Raw genomic sequence first — 13,574 nt, 5'->3', positions numbered from 1 at the left:
AATATTATTATTAAATATCACTCTTCCTTTGCCCTCCTTCCTTTCTTCAGCTCTCCTCTCCCATGTTCCCTTATTTCTTCCACATGCACATTTTGATCCAGTCTGAGAATGAATACCAGATTCTTGCTTCAGATATTTGGAGTGATACAGTTTTACTTTTTAAGGTAAAAGACTATGAGATGGAAATCTAGAATACTACCATAGTGATAAACCCTATTTCCCAACTAATAGGCTTTCCATCTTCTCCAGTACTTCCCTTTTTTTGCAAAAAAGGATACACTACTTTATACGTGTTGGAATAAAGAGAAATAGCTGAGAAATTTGTCCTTTAGAATTTTTGCATATAAGCCAAGGAGCTGAAAACTGGAAATCCTTGCAAAATAATAGACTCCCCAGATAAGTGTAAATTTTGTTAGCTAAAAGGGATTATACCTTTAATGTCAGAGGAAAACTTGCATCTTGACTCCTCCATTTAATCAAATACTCCCTAAGCAGGTCCTGCAAGTTTCTCTGAGTTGACTCCTCATGCAAATAGATAGCCCTGACTATCAGGACAATGAACATTCTGCTTGGAAATTCACTGCAGTGGACATGTTCCTGAATCACTTTTCCATGTAATGCAACTGAGAAAATGATTGGCTTTATTCCCAAAGTTCACTCAAGCTCATCACACATTGCCAGTAAGTGCAACAATAATGGTATAATGTGTCTTTAAACAAATAACAATACATCCAGATGATAGAGAATATTGTGTTACAGAACCTAATGGCGGTGAACCAATAACAATTTGGAAATATTTTAATGCCAGAAAGAGAGGCATGTACAAGTTTAAATAGACGATGGGGGAAGCGTATATTGGTAACTTACAAGGAGAATAGGTTTTTTCTTTCATTTTATATTAACAAATAGTCAAGCGAGCACCAATAGGATGTGAAAGTCAAAAGCCAAAATGATGAAAGTACATATTTAATAATTAAACTGCAGGGTTTTATAATAAAATAAGAGAAAAACATTTTTAAATGTTGAATTTTGTTGTTTCTCTTAAAATAAAGAGGAAAAAAAAGAAAGAAAACCTAATTGTATACAAAAAGTAACCAGAAATTGCTTAGAAACATTGTAATCTAGGATGATAGATTTAAAGTTAATAAATACTAATATATATATATATATACATATATATATATACACACACACACATATATATATATATATATATATATATATATATATGCAAAGTTGCTGAACAGAAGGTAGTTTGGAAGTGGTCCTTTTTTCTGTTGAATTCACTCCCCTTTCTTCTAACAGAATCTCTTTTCCTTTGAGATTTTACACAACCCCCACCTAATAAATGATGTGTTTTTCCTCCTGATTCCATATCCCCTTAATTGCCAATATGCTTTTGAACTACCCTGAATTTAATTACTTTGAATTTATATGTTTATTTTCTTTATATTAATTCTGTGTATTCTATGTGTACTTTGTCTCCCTAATTAGAAGGCAAAATCTTTAAGAATAGTGTTTTTTTATTTGTTGTATTACAATCTAATGCCACAGATCTTGGCAGATAATAGCTGCTTAATAAATGCATATTAGTTGATTGATTTTATAGAAGTTCATACCCATACACATTTGTATCTGTCAGCATGGTATAATGGAAAGAGGACCTTGAAATCAGAAGCCCTGAATACATAGCTGTAATGGTAATGGGAATTTTGAAGATCTTCCCTGCCCCTTAATAAGCCTAAGGGAATTTAAAGATCTTCCCTGCTTTGAAGATATACCCTGTCCCCTAAATGACCAAATGTAATCACATGGAGCCTGTGGTGGGAGAAGTTTGATGAAGGGTAGAGCAGAGGCCACAGGAAGTTGGGAGTCAGAGCAGCTAGACTGGAGGGAGGAGAGGATGCACCCCAGGGAGACAGTTAGGCTTGTGAGTAATTGGTGTGTGGGAAGGCCAAAGGATACTGTGTCTCTCTGTGCTGTTATATCTTATTAACTTCTCTGCTACTATTATGGAATCAACTTACTGGTTTTAGGATTTGGTTTTCTGGGGTCTGAATAAATGTTTTGCTTCTGTATTCTATGTGGAGAATCTGTTATATTTTGCAATCTAGCACTATGCCAGCATATTTATAGTGGCCATTGGTGCTGTGAATATTGCATTGGTGCTACATTTGGTGGCAAGGATGGGATCACAAAATATTGAACCTCTGTTTGGAGACAGAAGGGATTTAGAAGAAGAAATGACCATCCCAGGATGGGAGGATTTACCTTATTCTTCCCTAGCAAGAGAGTTGGCTCAAAGTATAAGACTTTGTGAAAACTTGGAACTGAGGTTACAGAAAGGAGAAGCTAGAGATTTAGAAACATGTTTGCAAAGAATACCAATAAAACCAGGGAGAGAACTGGAGGCAGTGTATGGGAAGAGCTTTGTTTTACTAACCAGTTACAGTATTATAGGTAAGAGCAGAGATAAGCTATTAGAAGAAAAAAACTCAAATGGAAAGTGAGTTGGCTGTGTTGTAGCATTTGAGTTCTTCTTTAGAAGAGCAAGTTGGAGAGTCTCAGGTGGTAGAAGAAAGGGCTGTTGTGAATTTGGTTTAGAAAAAGAAGCAGAAAACTTAAGAAGAGAAAAGTTCATACAGTTTTGGCAGAGACTGAAACTAGTTGCCATGACCATGACTGTCAGGTGAGTGCATGGGTAGAAAGCAATACAATGTTAAATGATGAAGCTTTTACAAGGGCAGGAGTTCATCCTGAGAAGAAAGCAGGAGAATCAGGGACACCAAACAGAGTTCAGGGAGATAACTGAGGATTTCACTCAATTATATCTCAGGTTACTGATATATTAAGCAATTCACCCAAAGGATGAGAGAATCCTTGTTGTCTTGGATGGTGAGAATCAGTGATGAAGGGGACAGAGGAGTATGGGTAGATAGTGTGGACTGCTTCAAATTTATAGGTATTTGTCAGAATCCTTTTGTCCAGCAAACTTTTAGAGATGTTCACATGGCAAGAGGAAGCAATACAACCAATCTGTTAGCTTCAGCTGCTGATGGATGCAATAAAATGTATCCCACAGATTCTATGTGGCCTAGTGGAAAGAGACCCTGGTATTGGCTAAGAGACTGCATGAGAAAGTTGAAAGAAGTAATGAAAATTGCTATGATGGTTGGAGATGCAGATGCATATCATGATATTCCCTTATCAGTTCCTCATAGAAATATCATGGGGAAGACAGCTCTTCCTGCTTATAAGTACCTACTTCTAACTCTACTAATTGATGAAATAGGTCATCCTCTTTCAGAGATGCTGGATAAGATTTCACAGCTAAGTGACTTGGGGGAATGGAAATAGATAAATTTCTTTGAGAGAGAGGAGTAAATGGTCAGCAGATTCAAAGTCAGAATAGTTTGATAAGAAAATAATTGCTCTCTGCTCTATTGAGAGCAGGGGTATATTTTGGAAATGGTGTTCCAAATAATGAACTATATAAAACTATATTAAAACTCTCCATGTAATGAAATAAGAGAATAGTTATGGATGACAAACCACTAAAGTAAAAATCTAGAGATGTGGGATCTTTAGTAGGGAGGTGTTTCCTTTACATTTGACCATTTTATTCTATGTGGGAAATTTATATGTAACAAGTGAAAAGTATTTTAAGGATTTTTTGATTATTGTTTACTATGGAAATTAGCCTGGGGGAAGGGGAAGAAGAGGAGTAAGCAAACACTTATGGACTCCTGAGAGATTTTATGCTATTTTATTTCACATATCGTCACAGAGTCATACATTTTAGGCCTAGAAGAACTGCTAAGATATATATTTCATGGAAGTCCTACAATATAGAAGTAGAAAAAACCTTGGAGGTCATCTAATTTTTAACCTAGGCTCAACCTTAATCCCACAGATATAATGGATTATCTATAGAACCTTCTGTAATTTACTTAATCCTTTTGAGTTTATGTTTCATCATCTATACAATAAGAGAGTTGGACTGGACCATCTTAAAGTTTCTTTCATTTATAAATTCTATGACTTTCATGAAATACATTCCATAATACTTTTATTTCTTTAGGAAGACAGCTTGATATAATATGACTATAACACAAAACATACAATAATATTTGAACCTAAACTATAGTGATCTTTCAGTAACAACCATAATAATGTTCGGATCTTTACCTTTCCTGCTGAGCTGTGGAACAAGTAAAACATTCTTAGTTAATTTAGGATGTGTCTGTCATCAAAACAAATCTAAAATGCAAGCAACAGCAACTTTATTAGCACTTACTGATCCCAGGGGTGATAAATACGTTTGTTTACTTATATGTGCTAGCAAAACTGATGGTAAAAGAGAAACTGATCAGACTGTTAAGTAGGCAAAGCTTGCATTAACTATAAAATGATGGTATAATCCCAGTAATTGTCAGAATCCATACCAGTGATGTCTACCTTCTGGATCATCAAGGGCTGCATTGTTAACCTGCAAGAAACCTGAGGGTCATGGGAAATTTCCATTTGTTTGCATAAATTAGCATATACTTTGCAACATAAGTAATCCAAACTTTGATTTTTCAAGGATGAAGTTTGTGTTTGATATAACTGACAAAAGGTAGTCCAGGACCATACAAGAGTAGAAAATTCTCTCCATGTCACCTTTATCTCCCCCAAATAACTATCATATGTTTTGCCACTTATAGTGAAAGGAGTTTCTGGAAATTTTGCCCATGAGACAAGACTGCATGTGAACATTAACCTTACATCTGCTTCACTTCTCTCTGTAATTTCTCCCTATCTTTTCATTTGGATGGGAGGAAAGGTAATATCTATGTACTCAGTTCCCTTGGGAAAGCTGCTGATTCTTCCCTACTGTTAAGTCTGTTAATAATCCTGTTTTTAGATCAGTAACTGAATGGAAAGGACCTGGAGAATGCTGTTTTGTTTGGTCTTCAGAAGCTAAGCACAGTTATCAGAGCAATACTTTATTCAGCTCTCTAGATTCATCACAGGGGTTTTAAAAGTAGGATGAAGCTGCTAAACACAAGACAAGGCAGAGACTGCCAAAATCCTCCACCTTTGGGAAGGGCGTGGGCTCAACAAAGAGAGATACATGAAAAAAAAAAGCTGGGAAAAGCCTGCAGCTTGCAAGCTGACTGCTAAATGACCATTCCATTTGTTGCCTCAATCCCTTTGAACCAATAATGGCTCCCAAATGCTACAAATGAAAAAAGATACTACAGAGCCTAGAGGTTTTCATAGGCAGTAGAAGAGATAAATTACTACAGCTTGGGAGGATTTGAAGCACGGGAAAACTTCACACATTGTAAAGAGAAAGAACTCCAAACATATCACCACTGTGTTATATCTTCTCTATGACCAGAATTAAAAGTATGAATGTTCCTTCATGTCTTTGAAATGTGCATGCCATACTAAAATCAATCAGTCTGATGAAACAGTTTTAATATATTTCTTCTAATGATTATATTCTTCCATTTTGTAGGAGATTTCAAGGAAAGGGAAAAAAGATGAACCAAATATTCTATGGAAATTACCACTTTTACAACAAATCATTAAAATGTGTACCAAATGAAGAAAAATGGAATTAAAGAGACTTTGGAAGAATGTTTTGAAGATAAAAAAGGGTACATCAATTATAAAGAAAAATTATTTCTCCAAAGATCACAACTTTTGCAAATGAGTGCTGAAAAAAATATAATGATGCTAATTGACACATGTCAGGCCTTCATTAAAAATGAAAACATTTTCATCCATGCAGTAGAAATTCGACAATTGTTTGAGAAGTTCCAAAGAGAAAGTCTATGAGAAAATTAGGTTTAAGTTTTAAAACTAAATCTTCTTTGAGACATTTGCCAAAATTAAGCAGGAACAACATACTTATTACTATTAATATGAACAAAACTTTAAAAACTGGTGGAAAGAAGCCCAGATATAATTCAAAGAGGTCTAAACTTCTCTAGAAAAGTCCATTCAGCAAGTTTTCCCTGACAATTCAATTACTTATATCCATACTTTAGGTTATGACATGATACTCTTCAAATATTTGAAACCTGGAAAAGAGACTAGAATTGTTCTACTTAAAGGTTCCTTCCAGTTCTGAAATTCTATGATTCTTTGACCTTGTGACCAGAAAATTCACAGTTGCCATATCCAGGAAGTAGGACAATCAATGATACTACCTTTTAGGAAAATTGGTAATCCTTTATCTCAACCTAATACAGCTATATTCTCTATGTATGTAAATTATACTCATTGTTGTAGAGTCTGGGGCTTTAGCAAAATTACAATTTCAATGGAAATACCACAGGATTTAAGAGTTTTAAACTATATTTACTTTAGTGTTCTCTGAAATAAGTGGAGAGAAGTTTTAAAATGTTAGTCTAAAATACTGGATAACTGGCCTCAATGTAAGTAACCTATAGGTCAAACAGAAGGAGAAAGATAACTGAAGACCTTTATTTCACACTCCTAAACAAGTTTTTTATTCCATGTTTGTTCTAGGTATAGTAAAAGGAGCTGACTATTGGCTAAGGACAGTGGATGTCAACAGAAATATGTTTTTCATTTCATTTCTCATTCCTTATCCCCCCTCCCCCACACACACACATACATACACATACCCATGTATGCTGCTAGTACTTTCACTCAGGAAGCTGAGTCTTCCTGACTCCAGTTCCAGCACTCTATCCACTCAAACATCTAGCTGCCTCCATATATTTTGTATGTACAACTATTTTGTTCATAGTAAGGGCTTAATACATGATTACTGATTAAGGATAATGAATATGGTGTCAATTCTTGAACAAGTGCTTATAAAAAATTGTTAGTCTCTGCTCAAACCTGAACAGTAAATATTACAGGGTGGCCTACTGGAAAAAAATGTTTGCTTTGGAGTAAGAGGACCCGAGGTTGAATTCTTGTTATGCCACTCACTGACTTTGTGATCTTGGGCAAAGTCGTTTTACCTCCTTGGACCTCAGTTTTCAAAAGTATAAAATGAGAGAGTTAGACTAGATTATCTCTTCAAGTTTTAAATACAAAAATCCTATGGTCTTTGTTCCAATCAGAATGACTACTACCATGACTGAGACATTGATTTCCTAGGAATGATACAGTGATTTCTGAGAAATGATACAGTCATTGGAACCACTTAATGGTTGGGACTAACCATCTTGACATCATCTTCTGTACTTTTACTGCAAATGATATGTGACTGCTAATAATAATAAATCAAGAATACTTTAGATAGAGAAGGTACTGTGGTGCTGGGAATGAGTGTTAGATTTGGAGTCTAAAGACCTGAATTCAAATTCAGGCTCTACTACTTACTAGCTTTGTGACATTGGATCAGCCACTTAACCTTTTTGATCTCTGTTTACTCATCTGAAGGGGTTAGAGTAGACTATTTCTACATTCCCTTTCAACTCTATATCTATGATCATATGATAGAGATTAGATATCTCTAATATGCCTATTTTTTGCACACTTAATTATATTCTCTCCATTCAAGTGTGTACATATATACTACACTACACACACACACAAACACATACACACACAAACACACATGCCATAAAACTATACAGAAAAGTAAAAAATACATCCAAGTCAAAGGCTAAAAGTAGCACTGTACAAGAGACCAAGTCTGGTTAGAAAGAAGTGAAAAGAGAACTTCCATTTCCAAATATACCTTTCAGAATAAAGGTATATCAGAGGAGCTGGTGTTAACAAAAGGACCAATGTGGTCAACAAGGCCAAGTATTAACTACCCAAGGGATATGATATTTTCTGAGCTCCAAACTCTTTTAAATCTATCCTTAAACATGTGTGAAAGGAAAGAAAATCTTGTAAAGAATTTTGTTGAAGTTTTACATCTGAAAGGAAATATTATGAAAACACAACTCGCTCTAACAATTCTGTAAAAATACCTCAACTATGTTACTTTAATAGGAAAACTGATAATATAGTACTTTATAGTTCAGCTAATACTAGCCTAGAGCCAAGCTAAACTCACTACAGTTTCACAAAACCTGAACTTCAGTCATGGATTTTCCCTGTCATCTTTTCTACCAATTATATTTTCCCCATGGCCTATGCATGTTCCCTTTCACCATTATCTTTCACTCTCATGGACTCAAACTCTATAACTATAAGTTGTTCTTCGGTTAAAGATGTTGAAAGCTGTTTTCAAATCCTTGTAATATAATCAAAGCATTGGCAGAAAATTTATCTGGACAGCTTTCAGAGAACTACCTTGAGACCATGGTAAAATTTCCTTACTTCCAATTCCACAACTTCAACAGAGGAGAAAACATTTTAATGGAGCTGAGAGTCTCATGGACACTGCAATAGAAATATTAAAGGCTTTGTTTTCTCTCTGTATCCTTCTACATAAAGAATACATAATCCTAATACAAAGGTTTTTTTCAGATCATATTATCAATGCAAGCAGGAAGAACAAAGAGAAGCAACCTTCACATGGGTATGTCCACTTTCAAGCATTCATGAGAGGGAAAGCAACTTTGAAACAGGGAAATAGGTCAAGATCACAGCTGCTGTACAGAATTAGGACTATCTAAACTTTATTACTCTTAACTAGAGTCCACACAAGGGTACTCATTTCCTTTCAAGATGACAGCTTTTGAAGATGTCCAATTTAATGTTTTCAGGGGTTTGTGTTAAACATTTATCTTTAAGTATCAGTGAAGCCTGATTTTTCCACTAGCCCTTTTTCTTGCTGAGGAAATCAGAGAATCCTGATGGTGATACCATAGCATTGTTTTTTGTTCTTGTTGTTGTTTTTAAAGCAATTGGGGTTAAGTAACTTGCTCAAGGTTACACGGCCAGTTTTTTCTGGGTGTGGTGCTAAGTATCTGAGCCCGGATTTGATTCTCCAGGTCATCCTGACACTGGGGCCAGTGCTCTTACTTGCTGAGCCAACTGGCCATCCCTAAGCAATTGGGGTTAAGTAACTTGCTCAAGGTTACACAGCCAGGTGTTTCTGGGTGGGTGCTAAGTGTCTGAGCCCAGATTTGATCCCCAGGTCATCCTGATACTGGGGCCAGTGCTCTTACTCACTGTGCTACCTGGCTACCCCCATAGCATTGTTTTTATGAGTTAAATGGCTACTATTCTTTACCCTTACATATTCAAGTACATATTCAAGCCTTGTCATCCCTTTAAACATCTAAGTTCTCCAAGGCTAAAAGATCAAATATAAGTCAAAGGATGAGTCAGATGACCTCTTCTACTCTTCCAATTTCTTGCTTTCCTGTGATTCCCTAACCTAATCATTTATAAATTTCAGGTATCTAGGATATTTCTATCATCATCAATAGTAGTAGCAATAGTAGCAAAAATTTACTGTCAAAAGGATCATTTATGAAGATATAAATTGGACTGTGAAAAAAGAAAAGTTTGAGATGACAATGAAATAAAACTTATTTGATCTTAGACTGCATTAAGAAAGGCATACTGTCTAGGTGCAGAGAAGTAGTAGTCTTGTACTCTACTCTGGTCAGACCATATCTAGATCATTGTTGTCAGTGTGAGGGGCAACATGAAGCACACTTCTAGAGCAGGTTCAGAAAAAGGTAGTCAGGGGTGGAAAGTGCCTTACCATAAGGATTAATTAAAGGACCTTGGGATGGTTAGTCTTATCAAAAGAAGTCTTAGGAGAGACATGAGAGCTATCTTCAAAGATCCAAAGGACTGTAATGTTAAAGATTGCTTAGATTTTTCTTGCTTGACTCAAATGGGGAAATTAGGAAAAAAAAGAAGGGACGGAAGTTTTTAGCAAGTTAGTAACAAGTTTAGGCTTAATGTGAGGATAAGGCTGAAGGATCTCTTCAATTTTGGGAGTTCTGAGAGGTAGCAGATTATGCTAATGGATATCAGAACTAAATTCAGCATTAAGATAGAGAGCTACTGGGGGCCATCAGGCTACTAGAGAGGGGGAAACCAGCCTAGGTCAGAAACTGAGCAGTTGAAACCTACTGCATCAATCAGTAGTATGTTTGAGCCCCTGAACTTTTAGCCTGGATGGGATAGGGAGACACAGTCCTAACATTAGGAAAGAAAAGAAAAGAGTAAAGTTAACGAGTGGAGGGCAAGTAAGTAAGAGGGTTATTAAGAGTGTTATACAGATAGGATTCTTTATGAGATCATGAAGAGGCTTGGCCAGGGCACCCTAGGTACTCTCCCACAGGAGATGAATTTATGCCACCATTAATTCCAGCACCAACTCCTCCCATGCCATCATAACAAGTGACATTTATATAACATTTTATGAAGCACTGCATCACCGTTATCTCTCAACATCAACCATGTCAGATAAGCAATGTTGATTATACATATTTCATAAATGATAAAATTGAGACTCAGAGAAGTTAAATGACTTATCCAAGGTCAAACAACTATTAAGTGGCACAGTTGGAACTTGAACCCTAACCTTCTGCCTTCAAATTCAATGCTCTTTCTACTGTAGTATGTCAAGTAGCACTAAATTTCCATGCCCTTACCACTGAGGCTGTTGATTTGGAGCTGGAGAGAATCCCTGTGGACCATAAAAATGTCTACTAATGTTAGATCATTTACATAGAGTTCTCCTATGTGAGAACATATTATTTGTTAAAAAATCTGGTTAGTGCCACCAAAGCAGAGAAAACATATTCCAAATGGACTAATGAAAGTATTTATGTCACGGTAAGTCAATGACCTGAATACCTCCCCCTGCCCTCCCCCAAGAATCAAATACTTTACCTTTCACTCAATTATATGTCCAGAACCACAAGGTGACCTTACTTTGCCAAACCAAAAGCAAACCACAAAGAGATGGAGAAACAAATGCCACCTTATTTTGGAGGCTCTTAAGAATCTGCTGCATATTAGACACATGACTTACATTAACAACCATATCCAATAGGAAAACACGCCCTAGTGTGACTGGCGGGATACTATTTTAACCACTGAATCTCTGGGGAACATTCTGTTCTCCTCAGTTTCTAAATGATGACATTATATCATTTGCTGCAATAGCTCAGCAACTGACATATTTTATCTTATTTGAATTGTCTTGGAAAAGTTACTAAGCCTCTTCAGGCTACATAGCTTTTAAAGGGAAAAAGATATATATTACATGTAATGAATAAAGATAGCATGATTTCAATCTGAGTTAAGGCCATATGCAAATCTCAGGATCAGATTACTATTACATGCCTACGATCTTTCCCCGGGCCCCAGTGCATTATTTAAGTAAGAAAGCTTGATGCACCCTAAAATATTAAAAGCATTTCCTGAGTTTTTCAGGCTAAAATCCTTAGCATCATAGAGCTATTAGTAACTTTAAACACAGTCTTGTCCACCTGCACATTTTACAGCTGAGGAACTTGGCTCCATTGGAGTTTATTGACTTACCCTAGGTCACATAGGGAAAAAGGATCGGAAGTAAGATTTGAACATAAGGGCTCTGTTTCCAGAGCCAGTGTTCTTTTCACTTGTACCACAAACACTTTTCACTTGTACCACACAACCAGAAGTAGTTATAATACTTTATTAAAAGGGCAGTGAGTTGACACAGCAGCTAGAGTGTTGTGCCTGAAGTCAGGAAGACTCATCTTCCTGAGTTCAAATCTAGCCTCAGACTTATACTAGCTCTGTGACCCTGGGCAAATCATTTAACCCTCTTTGCCTCACCCTGTTTGCCTCAGTTTCCTCATCTGTAAAACAAGATGGAGAAACCACTCCAGTATCTCTGCCAAGAAAACCCCAAAAGTGGTCACTAAGAGTCAGACAACTAAAAACAACAAATTAAAATTTCCCAGTCAAATCTGCTTCCAAACACTTTCCTAATTCAGGCAGCCATAATTTCAGTTCCTTTAAGAAAATGCACATTTCCAAGTTAAGAATGAGAAGAATACTTGCTTTCTGAAAGGAAATGGCAGGGAAGATAGTAACTTTTCCATTTATTTCTCATGTATTTCTGTGTATATATTCAGGATCCCATCCTGATCGGGAAATCTGGTGACACGAATGTATGAGGGTAAGGGATGAGGCCTTCTAGTAGGTCTAGGTACCACTACTTTTGCTGAATATAACCCCATATCTCTCTTCTCAAACTCCTTTAAAAAATCTACAATAAGGGTCGCCACTTCTCCTGTCATCCTTTTATAAATCCTCTGCAATATGGTTTCATCTTCCTCTGGATTCATAGTTTATTCTTTCCTCACTAATTTGACTTTTTAGCATGGACTTGTACTTTCACTTCTTCTCATTATTATCTCCTGTGCCTGGAAGGCTTTCCTTCTTCCCCTCTACTTCCTGGTTTTTCAGTTGTTTTTTCAAGACTCAGTTCAAATGCCAACTTTTCCTGAAAGCATTTACTGGTAAGACCTCACTGCATTGCTTTCCCTCTAAGATTGTCTTCCACTTATAGTATATATATCCTGAAGGTACTTAGTTATTTGCATGTGGTCTTGCCCATTTGAATGTCAGTTCCTTAAGGACAGAGATTATATATTCACCTTTCTTTGTATTCACAGGACTCAGTGCAGTATCTGGAAAATCATCTTCATCATTACTCCTCCTCCTCCTTCTCATCATCATCACTGTCACCATCACCATCATAACCACTCATCACCATCATCATCATAACCATCATCATCATCATCATCACCACCACCAAATTAGCATTTATATAATGCTTAAAGGTTACTAAGTACTTTACAAATATCTCCTTTTGTCCTCATAATAACCCTAGAAGGTAGATATTATTATTACCCCCATTTTACAGATAAGGAAACTGAGGCAGAAAGAAGTTAAGTGGTCTGCCCATGATCACAAAACTAATATGTGTCTAAGGATGGATATCAACGCAGGTCTTTCTGACTCAACAGACGTGTACTATCAATTGCACTAGTTAGCTGCCTCTAAATACTCATTGACTGACTTGACTGGCTAACAACAATGCCTTACGAAAAATAAAAAGTCACTTCTCCCTCCCCCTTATCACATGTTTTATATGTTTGGTGTTCCTAGTCTAATATGACATTTTACATTCTGAAGGCAGCCCAGGGAAGGAAGCACAATTGCCTGATTTTTTTTTTTAAAGGCTGACCTTCTCCTGCTGGTAATAACTTACTTCCTCCCTATAATCCAAACATTTTACAGTTCCTTCCATCTGAACAAAAACTCAATATTGGTTCACAGATTCACAGAATTTCAAATTTGGAAAGGACTTTGGAGGGTACTTAGTCCAATCTCCATCCCAAATAAGAATTCCATTTATAATATACCTGACAAAGGGTCATCCGGCCTTTTCTCAGAAATTTCTAAAGAAGGGAAGCCTATTTCACTACTCCCAAGGAAACTTTTTCCCCCTACTTTTGGAGATTTCTAATCATTAGGAAACTTTTCCTCATATCATATCTAAATCTGCCCCTTTCTAACTTCCCCCTACTGGTTCTGATTTCTGGGGGCAATATAATACATCTAATCCTTCTCCCTAATCTCTCTCCCCCATCTTTACCCAGACTTCTCTTCTGGAGGCCAAA

At 36.4% G+C, this 13,574-nt stretch overlaps 1 protein-coding gene and 1 long non-coding RNA gene across 3 annotated transcripts in view; one reads left to right on the top strand and one right to left on the bottom strand.

The window, feature by feature from the left end:
* LOC138151757 (uncharacterized) overlaps positions 1 to 8,184 on the top strand; it is a 33,837-nt gene extending 25,653 nt beyond the window's left edge. Inside the window, exon 3 of the long non-coding RNA XR_011165907.1 lies at positions 5,507 to 8,184. This is a non-coding gene — a long non-coding RNA (uncharacterized lncRNA). The remainder of the gene's footprint in view (positions 1 to 5,506) is intronic.
* MACROD2 (mono-ADP ribosylhydrolase 2) overlaps positions 1 to 13,574 on the bottom strand; it is a 2,250,628-nt gene that overhangs the window by 1,119,677 nt on the left and 1,117,377 nt on the right. The gene's annotated exons all lie outside the window — the stretch shown is intronic.

The sequence above is a fragment of the Petaurus breviceps genome, unplaced genomic scaffold (assembly GCF_028583685.1).
Source record: "Petaurus breviceps papuanus isolate PSGF00001 unplaced genomic scaffold, PetGlider_PUasm1.0 90919, whole genome shotgun sequence".
NCBI classification, from domain to species: domain Eukaryota; kingdom Metazoa; phylum Chordata; class Mammalia; order Diprotodontia; family Petauridae; genus Petaurus; species Petaurus breviceps.
This window is presented reverse-complemented; position numbering and strand designations above follow the sequence as displayed.